The sequence below is a fragment of the Parasteatoda tepidariorum genome, chromosome 9 (assembly GCF_982258835.1).
Source record: "Parasteatoda tepidariorum strain Cologne lab strain chromosome 9, Ptep-v5.0, whole genome shotgun sequence".
In the NCBI taxonomy this organism is placed as follows: Eukaryota; Metazoa; Arthropoda; class Arachnida; order Araneae; family Theridiidae; genus Parasteatoda; species Parasteatoda tepidariorum.
The window spans coordinates 82,957,441-82,967,475 of NC_141763.1; the positions used below are offsets into that span (position 1 = coordinate 82,957,441).

Consider the following 10,035-nt stretch of genomic DNA (forward strand, 5'->3'; position numbering starts at 1 on the left):
AAGCGTATGGAAACGCTGCTGATGCAGCAAAGGCTTTATCTATACTTTGACGAGTACCAAGTTGGCAATGTGCTGAATATCTGTGTAAATAGCAGACTACTTATATAATTAGCAGATTATCTAGGCATCTGGCAGATTATCTATATCAGTGTTTCCCAAACGTATGACTTTTGTGTACCCTTACTAAATTTTTCGTAACGTTGCGTACCACTAATGAAAAAATGAAAGCACTTTTTAAAAAATATGTTTATTTTTCTTTTTTGGTACGAAATTTTGTTAATTAGTAAATTTGCATCAGTGAGAAGGATGATATTGTTTTTGCTGTGATAAAAAAAAATTGATTAAAAGTTAAAAATCACAACTGGCTGTTGACACCACTATTTATTAACTGTTAACTCTGCAATAAATAGCCAATAGAAAAATACGTAATCGTAAATTTTTATGGCTAGTTTTGTTTTTAAATAAATTTTTCGAAAATTTTCGTTTGTTGCAAGATATTTCGCAAAAAAACGCGTACCCCCGCTAAACTGCTCCCGTACCCCTGGGGGTACGCGTACCACACTTTGGGAAACACTGATCTATATAATAAGCATATTATCTAGGCATCTAACAGATTACCTAGGTAATTAGCTGATTATCTAGGTAATTTCTTTACTCAAACTACCTAGGTAATTATCTGATTACCTAGGTAGTTTGAGTAAAGAAACAATATTTGATTTCACCGTCATTTAAAATAACGTGATTTAAATTGGTTTAATAATATATATACCTTACTAATTAAAAAATTTATATAGTATTAGTAAATTACATAATAAAAAGCAATAAATGTTTTTTAGTACTGAGATTCAAAACTAGAGTTTGTTTAAGAAAAATTTGAATAAGCTTTATAAGGGAGAGTATCAAAACTAAATTTAAAAATTTGTTCCACGCAACCTATAAATTTTTTATGCCAATAATTTTTACGACTGCCATATAGATTTCTTACTTTACAAAGACAGAAGAACATAAGCCATGTAGAACATAAGCAAACTAATTGGTCATCGAAGTTGCAAGGTACACAAAGCAATAATATATCACGGTTTCAAGGAAATACATAAACAAATAATAAATCTAAGCAAAATAATAGAGTTAGACGAGAAGGAATTATATTTAAACAAATTCGATGTGCGATACAGCACTGTATTTAATAAACTTCAGTTTAACTAATATATCAACCTGTGTGAAGAAACTTAGCTCAACTTTAACTAGCCATTTTGCTTATAAACGATCAGATAACGTCATAAATCACATGTGTGGGTAGCTGTTTTTTTCTTCTTCTTGCAGTACAAGTATCCAATTGCTGTTTCACTCGTAGTTTTATCATACAAAGCAAAAATAATGAAAGTGAAATATATTTAGGCATATATGTTTCTATATTCATTTTAATTAATTTTTCCACACATTACGTTTAAATTTTTTTAGATATTTTTCGGTCAAAGTCATAGATATTCGAAAAAATAAACTTCATCTTCAGACAGCATTAATTTGTTTATTTTCCTTAATGAAAACAATGTAAAAACAAAATATGTTGATTGGAACTAGCTTTAGTTGGAGATTTAACGAGTTTCGCCAAATTCTACATAATAAGTTCCAATGATTTCTTCTGTTGTCATCTCAGAAGATTCCTGATTATTTTCGAAAGTTCCTATGATTTCCACAGTAGTCATCTCAGTAATTTCTCCATTTTCTGAAAAATAAACTGAACGTTCAGTGCGCAAAAAGGGAAGCAGACAGCCCTAAGTAACTTTTGATCTAAAGATCGGATCTTCACGTTCAATGACTCAATCTTAGTGGTTCGAATGTGTGAGTTCAACTATGTTAATTAATTAGTGCAGATGATATTTTAAGTTACGAAATCAGACACAGAAACGCAATTTCTCTGAATAAACGTACCCTTTTTTCAGAAGATTCGGATGTCTGGCCCTCAAAATAAAGGGGATAGCCGCAATATGGGAAACATGGTCCCAATAGTTTGGTCATGAAAGCGGTTCAAAGTTTGAACCCCTTGATGTTAACGCAATTATAAAATTTGTTTGTCAGAAAATAATTCCATGCAAAGAATTAAATTTAATAAATATTTATTATTTTTTATTATTTTATTTAATTATAATCAAAACTGTAAGGTTTACACATTCTTGCATTATTTTAAAAGATGCAATTTTAATTGGCAAAACGCAAAATTTAAGCGAAATCATTTAAATAGCTCCTAAGAAATCAATCTATAAAAATACTTTTTTTAAAGAATTTCTCAGGAACTATTCAGCGGATTTCGCACAAATTTTGTATTTTACCATTTAAAATTGCATTCTTCAAAGTTACATAAAAAATTGGATACCTTACAATTCAAAAGTTTTTCGAATTTTATCAAATAAAATAATAAAAAAATAATACATATTTACCTAAAGTTATATTTTACATGTACTTATCATTGGATAAACTAATCTTATTAATGTCGGCAAAAAGTCTTCAAATCGCTGATACATGGCGAAATTAGCTAAAAATAAAATTAACATTAAGGGTTTCAAAGTTTGAACCGTTCTCCTGACCAAACTATAGGGACCATATTTCCCAGATTGCTGCTACCCCCTATACCATAGGGGTCAATAATCCAAATCTGTCGAGAAAAAAGTTATATTTACTCAAAAAAATTACAATTTCGTGTCTGATTTCGTAATTTAAAATATCGTCTGCTCCAATTAATTATGATGTTTGAGGTCACCCTACGAACCATTTAGATTTATCTCCTTGGGCATGAAGATCAGATCATTAGATCAAAAGTTATTTAGAATAATCTATGTTATTATATATTTCTTTTTTTTTTCTTTTATTGCATACTATACAAAAGAAATTCTTTTTTATTTTAAGAGAAAAAAACATGTCTAACGAGTGACGAGGAAACATTTTACTTGAAGATAGCTTCGCTAATTTATTCGTGTTATGTATCTTCTGCATCATTTATTAATGGATATTATATCCATAATATCACGTGTTTTTATGCATTGATAAAATAGCTGTTATAATTATATTTCTGTTTTGTATTACTTCTTTTTCTTCAAATGCACTACAGCCTATTTATAGCTAAGGCCATCTCATTGAGCTTCCTGAAACGGATCCGATCAGACGCTACGATCTGCCAACAATTAATCTTTAACGATTTAAAGGTCTGTACACTAAATTTCATGTTGAAAAGAGCTTCCTCTTTTTTTTAAATCCCTGCATACTTTCAAAGGGAATATTTTTTGCTGAGAACATTTCTGAGTTATAACATTTAAAAATACATCCACGATATCTGATACGATAAGAGTAAGGTCATATCAAGAGTTATTATTCCCATGATATTATATGTTTTTATCTATTAACGAAATCCCTAAATCAATTATCTATATATACATAATTGTATATATGCAATAATATATATACAATAATATATATACAATAATATATATACAATAATACAAAAAAGATATATAGGGGAGAGTCGGGTAGCCCCGCCCACTGTCAATTTCATATGTATAGAATATTTTTTTCAAGTCAATGGGCCATCGGACATTAATTGTTATATTAAAAAAAGATTATTTTCAAAGTTTCAAGTATTTATGCAGCTGGTAACATGGTAAACAATAGTTTTGAAAATATGTTGAATACAGTAGTCATGAAATTAAGAAAAATTGGTTGAATGTTTCGATTAAACTTCATTTTAATACTAAAAAAATAATTTTTTCTATACATACAGCATTAAAGTATGTAGTCTTAAGTTTAATTTGCACAAGGAAAGAAGTTTGTATGTAAAAAATTGTTCGAGTAATTACAAATTTACAAAAAAATTGGATTTCGGGTAGCCCCGCTCACATGATTGTCGGTTATCACCGCCCAATTTTATTTCGTCGATAAATGTACGGTTGCAAAGATTATTACTTTTTTGCTTCAAATTTGAATGTTATATGCATTTTTAACAACAAATAGTTATATGTTTTAATATTATATGAAACATAAATTTATATATTTAAAAATGAAAAATTAAATATTTTTGAAATTTAATTGATATATCCAAATCAAATTTAATATCAAGAAATCATAAATATTATGACAAGCTATTTGCTTACTTATTTATTTTCACTTATTTATGAACGAATCAATCTACAGAAGCATTTGAATGCAATCAAAATACAAAGTGAAATTGTAATTTTATAAGAAGTATTTTATATTAAGTTTATAAGAAGAGATCAAGCAAATAAGTTTATATTGAAAAACAACTATTGTTATTAATTATTGTTACTAAAATTTAATTATTTTCGTTAAATATTTAATATAAATATATATTAATATTATAATATATTAATATACATTAATAATGATAAAAAGTATGACATTTGTTGTTATTAAATGATAGAATTCACTAAAAGTATATAAATATGTAATAAATAAAATAATTTTGTGATAAAAATGATAAATGAGGTTTATCTATTGTCAATACATTGGTCATTCTCATTTACACCTGAAAAAAATAGCCAAAAAACATAATTTTTGTAACTGGGCGGGGCTACCCGACACATTTTGAAAAGAGCTGAAAAACATGTTTTTTTAAATTTCTATTTTTTTAAGTTTAACTATTCTTTTTTTGGTTTATTCTTTTTGCATTATTTAATTAGATGATAAAACAATAGAAACATACAAAAATGTTGATTATTACTCAGTATTATACAGAAATATAAGCAATACTCCTTAAGTGAGCGGGGCTACCCGACTCTCCCCTATATATATCTTTTTTGTATCATTTACTAATGTTTATTATGTTATTTTTTGTCATACATTAATAAAATATATATGAAAATTTTAGCATTCCTAAATGATTTTTTAAAAAAAATTAAGAAAATTGTGATCTTCATGCGGCGATCACAGGTTACCCATTGGCAAAATGTCGTTTGATTTCTTTTGGAAAAGAAACTTTATTGTGTTTTCATCTTGGACATCTTTAACTGTTAATCCTGAACTGCTCGGTACACAATTTCGCAGACATATTTGAATGCAGCTCAGACACATTCTGTGTAAAATCTCATGATGACTGAATAGACATTGAACAGCCAATCGAGATCAATATTAACATTTTCGGATTGGTACAAGGATGTTTGATGGAGATTGTAAACTGCATCATACGCCCGTTTCGGATTCACAAGTTCATATATGAAAAACAATTTGAAAGCTAGGCTTTTTTCAATTTTCCTTGAATAGTGAATGAATCATTTATATTGCGTGGAAGTCTACTTTCTTGTGCAAGTTATTGGGTACATTGACAATGGATCCTTTTACTCCTAACTGGTGATCAACGCCATGAAATGACGCTATGATGCCATGAAATCCGAACCAAGAACCATTTTGCCAATGGATAATAAAAATTAAAATAAATATTTAAAAAAAATTGGGATCGTTTTATTACGATCACTGGTCACCCATTGGTCAAATGATTTTTTTTCTGGATTGACTCCGATAAACGCCGCAACATTTCAAATCATGGGTTCCAGAAACTGATTCAATTGATGTTTGTTGTCGGATTGGTTTTCAAATCCTGCCTATATACGTGTCTCAAGACGTCACCTTCTTTTTTCAGTATTCATATTAAACTCACCGTCAAGACAGCAATTATGAGTTAATAATAAAAAGAATATAAAAACGCTTTAAATTATTATTATGTAAATACATTAAAAATGCCTGCTGGTGAAAAGAAATAGAAAAAAACTCACCAACTTAATGCATAACAAAATTAAAAGTGAAAAAAAGAATTCTGAAAAAATTATCAAACAATAGCGGTCGCCATAGCAACACATGCAATGACGACGCATGCGCACTGTTTACTATAACTCTTGAACACAGTTGAAAAGCTTGATGACGCCAACAAACCCAAAACAACACCCATTTTGTGAATGGGTGATATTTTCGTTATTATTGTATTTCCTACATTCATTAAATTATAGATATTAAATGTAAGTTATAACTATTTCCTACATTCCTTAAATTATACATATTAAATGTAAGTTAAATAATTAGCTGCATTTTAATTATTTTGTCGAAATAAGTAGATTTTAATTGTTAACTTTCCTTATAATACAAAAAACTGCATTTACACTTTTGTCTTCGTCAAGAGTTCTCTTACAGCCATTGAAATTTCCTAGTCACTGAGAGAAAAATATGAGAACTTCTTTTTGAATACAAGATATGCGTTATTTGCTTTCTTTTTTATTGATTCAATCATTAATAAAAAATATAATTTTGACACTTTAAACTATTTTTCCCCTAATAAATCAGTTTTTTTCTTTTATTTTACAACAAGGGGAGTCAGATTGAGTAAAAACGTTATCCCTCTCCCCCTGTCATATTTTCAATCTCACCATTACTTAAATCGTCTCTTAAGGGTAATCATTTAAATAAATAAATTTCAATCAAATGATCGAAATTTCACGCACAAGGAATCGATCCTAATCGTTCAGGAGGATGACCTCAAATATGCTAATTAATTAATGTAAAGGATAATTTAATTTCCGAAATCAGCAACAAGAACGTACTAATAAACAAACATTTTACTGTTACTGACGGTATCTCTAATAAACAAACCTTTTTTTCTATGGATTACGATACCTGACGCACAAAATATAGGAAGTAGCCAAAATCGAGGAAATATGCTCCGAATAGTGTGGTCAGGAGAGTTGTCAAAAGTTTGGGTTACATAATGTAAAATTTACTTTTTGCTTATTTCGCCATGTCTGGAGAACTTTCTAAGAGAATTAAAAACTTTTTGCACTCTATAAAATTCGTTTATCCAAAGATAATTTTATTCCAAAAGGATTTTTCTAAGGTTTATTTATTATTTATTATAATTTTATTTAATAATAGTTGAAACAATTTCGAAATCTAAGGTATACAAATTTTTTTCATTTTGAAGAAAGTAATTTTACATGGTAAATACAGAATTTGAGCAAAATCGGGAAATTGAATTTTTAAAAAGTCACGTAAGTACACAAAACGAAAAATAACGAATCAATGAAATAAATTTCATAAACTTTAAACAAATTTCCTAGGAAGCAAAAAAAAAGGAAATCATTTAAAGCACATTAATAATATTTAGCATTAAACCCAGCATAAAGAAAATTTTAATATAAAGAGTTTTCTTACTGTCGAGAATGGATTCTCCATTATTAATATTTTCATTCTCAGTTTTGACAATCTGGCTGAGAAGAAAAATTATCGAGAAAATCAAAATAAAATTTTTCATATTTTTCTGTCTAATGTTTGATGTTTTATGCTCCGAACCGTCACCCTTCAAATAAATAATGCAATTAATTAACTTCTGACGCAAGTAATCTTATCAAAACCACAATTATGTCCGGTAAAACTTATTAGGAAACATGATAAGAATGTTTTTCATGGAAGGATGCTGAAAGAAAACACAAATAATTAAATTCGAAAAGGATAAAACTTCTTTGAAAAAAACGCGCTAAGAAGCAGCAGAAATTTCAGAAAAAAGTATCAATACAAGAAACGAAAGAAATAAAAATAAAAATATGACCACCGAAGCCGACGTCTTCAGGGGGTACCGACCTCGGTAGCCATTAAAAACAAAACCATTTCTATTTGAGGGAGAAGCAAATGCTTAAAAAATCTCCCTCAGTACCCCGATGGTTTTGTATAGAGGTCCAGGAAAAACAAGATACATTCAAAATAATTAACAAATTAAGAAAAGAAAATCAATCAAAATCATCAGAAAAACTCACTAAGTCACAGGTCAAGCATCAACTTCAAAAGCAAGTAGAGGAAAAGAAAACACTAAAAACTGAAAAACCAACGCCCCCTATTATAATGCGCAGAAGAAGTTTAAAATGAAATGGAAAAGGTCAGGAGAAAGAAATGCGTAGACAAATTAATAGAATGCTTAACTGGGGCTGCTCAGTTAAGACTAGAATTGCGCCCTGTTAAAAGAAAAAATTATATAAAAACTTAGAAACCATCAATCATTTTTTTTAATTAAAAAATTAACATTACAAAAATTAAAAGGAAAATCATTTTTACCATTATTTCATGGAAGGATTAACTTTTCTTACAACTGGAACTTATGTTTTAAGAACTACATTTTTTAAGGCCTACCGCCATTTTTTGGTATTATTTTTTTTATCTTGGAATTAAAAAAAGTGAATCACACTAAGAATGTTTTTCATGGAATTATTTACTTTTCTTACGTCTAAAACTTAACTTTTAGCACTACATTTTTTAAGTATACTGTCATTTTGTTGGTTAATTTTCCTTCCTTTGACCGTTGGAATTAAAATAACAACGGTGTCTCGATAAGAATGTTTTTCATGGGATGATTAACTTTTCTTACGACTAATGCGACTTTATCTCGCATTATAAAACGATATTTCATTGTTAATTTTACCAAAATCATTATCAGAGCACTTCGTTAAAAAAAATATCAAGCTTTTTGGTGTTTCAATAGAACCAGAAATATTGTAAATTTTACCACATATTGGTAGTTTTGACCATACTTCTTTTCTCTGTAATAATATAGTATTTTTCCAGGATTCGGTGAAAGCCGTCAGAAAAGACTTACATTGAATCTGTTCGATAACAAATTTGCAGAGTTCACAACCGTAACTTAATAATTTCGCTTATTAAATAGGCTGATATGATAAATATAATTTGTGCATGTGTCATATTGTGTATGAAGCTGATCGTTAAGCTCTGAAATCATTTAATGAATCGCTTTAATGGTATTTTATAATAGCTTATTAATGTATTTTATACCTAAAAAATTATTGTATAACTGTCATTAAGCTTAGACACCGATTCAATTAAGTTTATCTTAAAATGAAGCGCGATGAGGCAATATCATAGAATCAGATTATAATAAAAGAACAACTCTTTTAGTTTTAAATTCTTATTTTATAAAATAATCAAAATCAAAAACGTAATAATAACAGAACAAAATAAGAAAAATAAATATTAAAGGTAAGTACCTTTAAATTTGGGATACGTACCGCAGGTGGCCTGATCGTTAAGACACGGTTACCAGCAGATCACCGAAGTCAAGCATTACTGGCTGAGGTCAGTGCGCGGGTGGGCGACCACTTTGATCAGTCTGCGTAGGAACCGAGAGCGTGCGGTATTGGTTTTACCGTTTACTGTTTTATCGTAAAGTGCTCGACTTCGCATGCGGGTCGTTGGGCTACCGAAGCGGGGGTGCCATCCCCTCTGCAGTGGAGATTAATTGTGATGGCATGTCTTTGGGGATGTTTTCCAGACCCCATTATGCAGCTCTAGAGAGACGTAAATGAACTACAACTACAACAAAAAATTTGGGATACAAAAATATTTGGACCATGGAAACCCAGAGTTTAGTGAATCATATTCCTGTTCTGGGAGAGGTCGGGATTCGATCCTCTGAGACCCACAAAGGACTTGCGATGTACCTGCTCGTAAAATCTGAGGAATTGAAAGGCATGTGGTCGGTCGGTTGTTAAGGAATATCCTAGATACAGGCATCTGGGGAAAACTCCCTTCCCCTTCAGATCTATGTCTAAATTGAAAAAGTCGCCTCAGGAATGAGGTCTCTTATGCTAAAAATCGAAATTGAGAGAGCATGTCTTCCGACCATCCTCAGATCTCCCCAGATCGTTACCAATAGCCAATTAGGCAGCTCCAGTTCGACGTAAATAAAATACGTACCTACCAACAAGAATATTTTTCAGGAGAACAATTCCGTCATGACTTTTATTTATTTTATGCTGATGACAACCTAAACTGGATCTCCCCTGTATCGACAGCAATGGACAACAAACTACGACACCATCATTACATTTTTATGTGCAGTTAGAGTTTGAAATTAAAAATACTCAAATGAATATGCATAACAATATTTAATATTAATTTAACCTAAAAATAATTTGGGGTAGTTATGGCACACTGTAGCTCCTGATTTCTGTTACTGGAAAAAAATGCAATCGCCTCTCT

The 10,035-nt window shown here is 29.8% G+C and overlaps 1 long non-coding RNA gene across 1 annotated transcript; it reads right to left on the reverse strand.

Moving 5' to 3' along the window:
• Positions 1 to 1,508: 1,508 nt before the first annotated feature.
• On the reverse strand, positions 1,509 to 7,459 carry LOC107437017 (uncharacterized). The gene is made up of 2 exons (XR_001583184.5): positions 7,204 to 7,459; positions 1,509 to 1,726 (listed from the first exon to the last, which is right to left on the reverse strand). It is a non-coding gene; the product is annotated as an uncharacterized LOC107437017 (long non-coding RNA).
• Between the last annotated feature and the right edge of the window lie 2,576 nt (positions 7,460 to 10,035).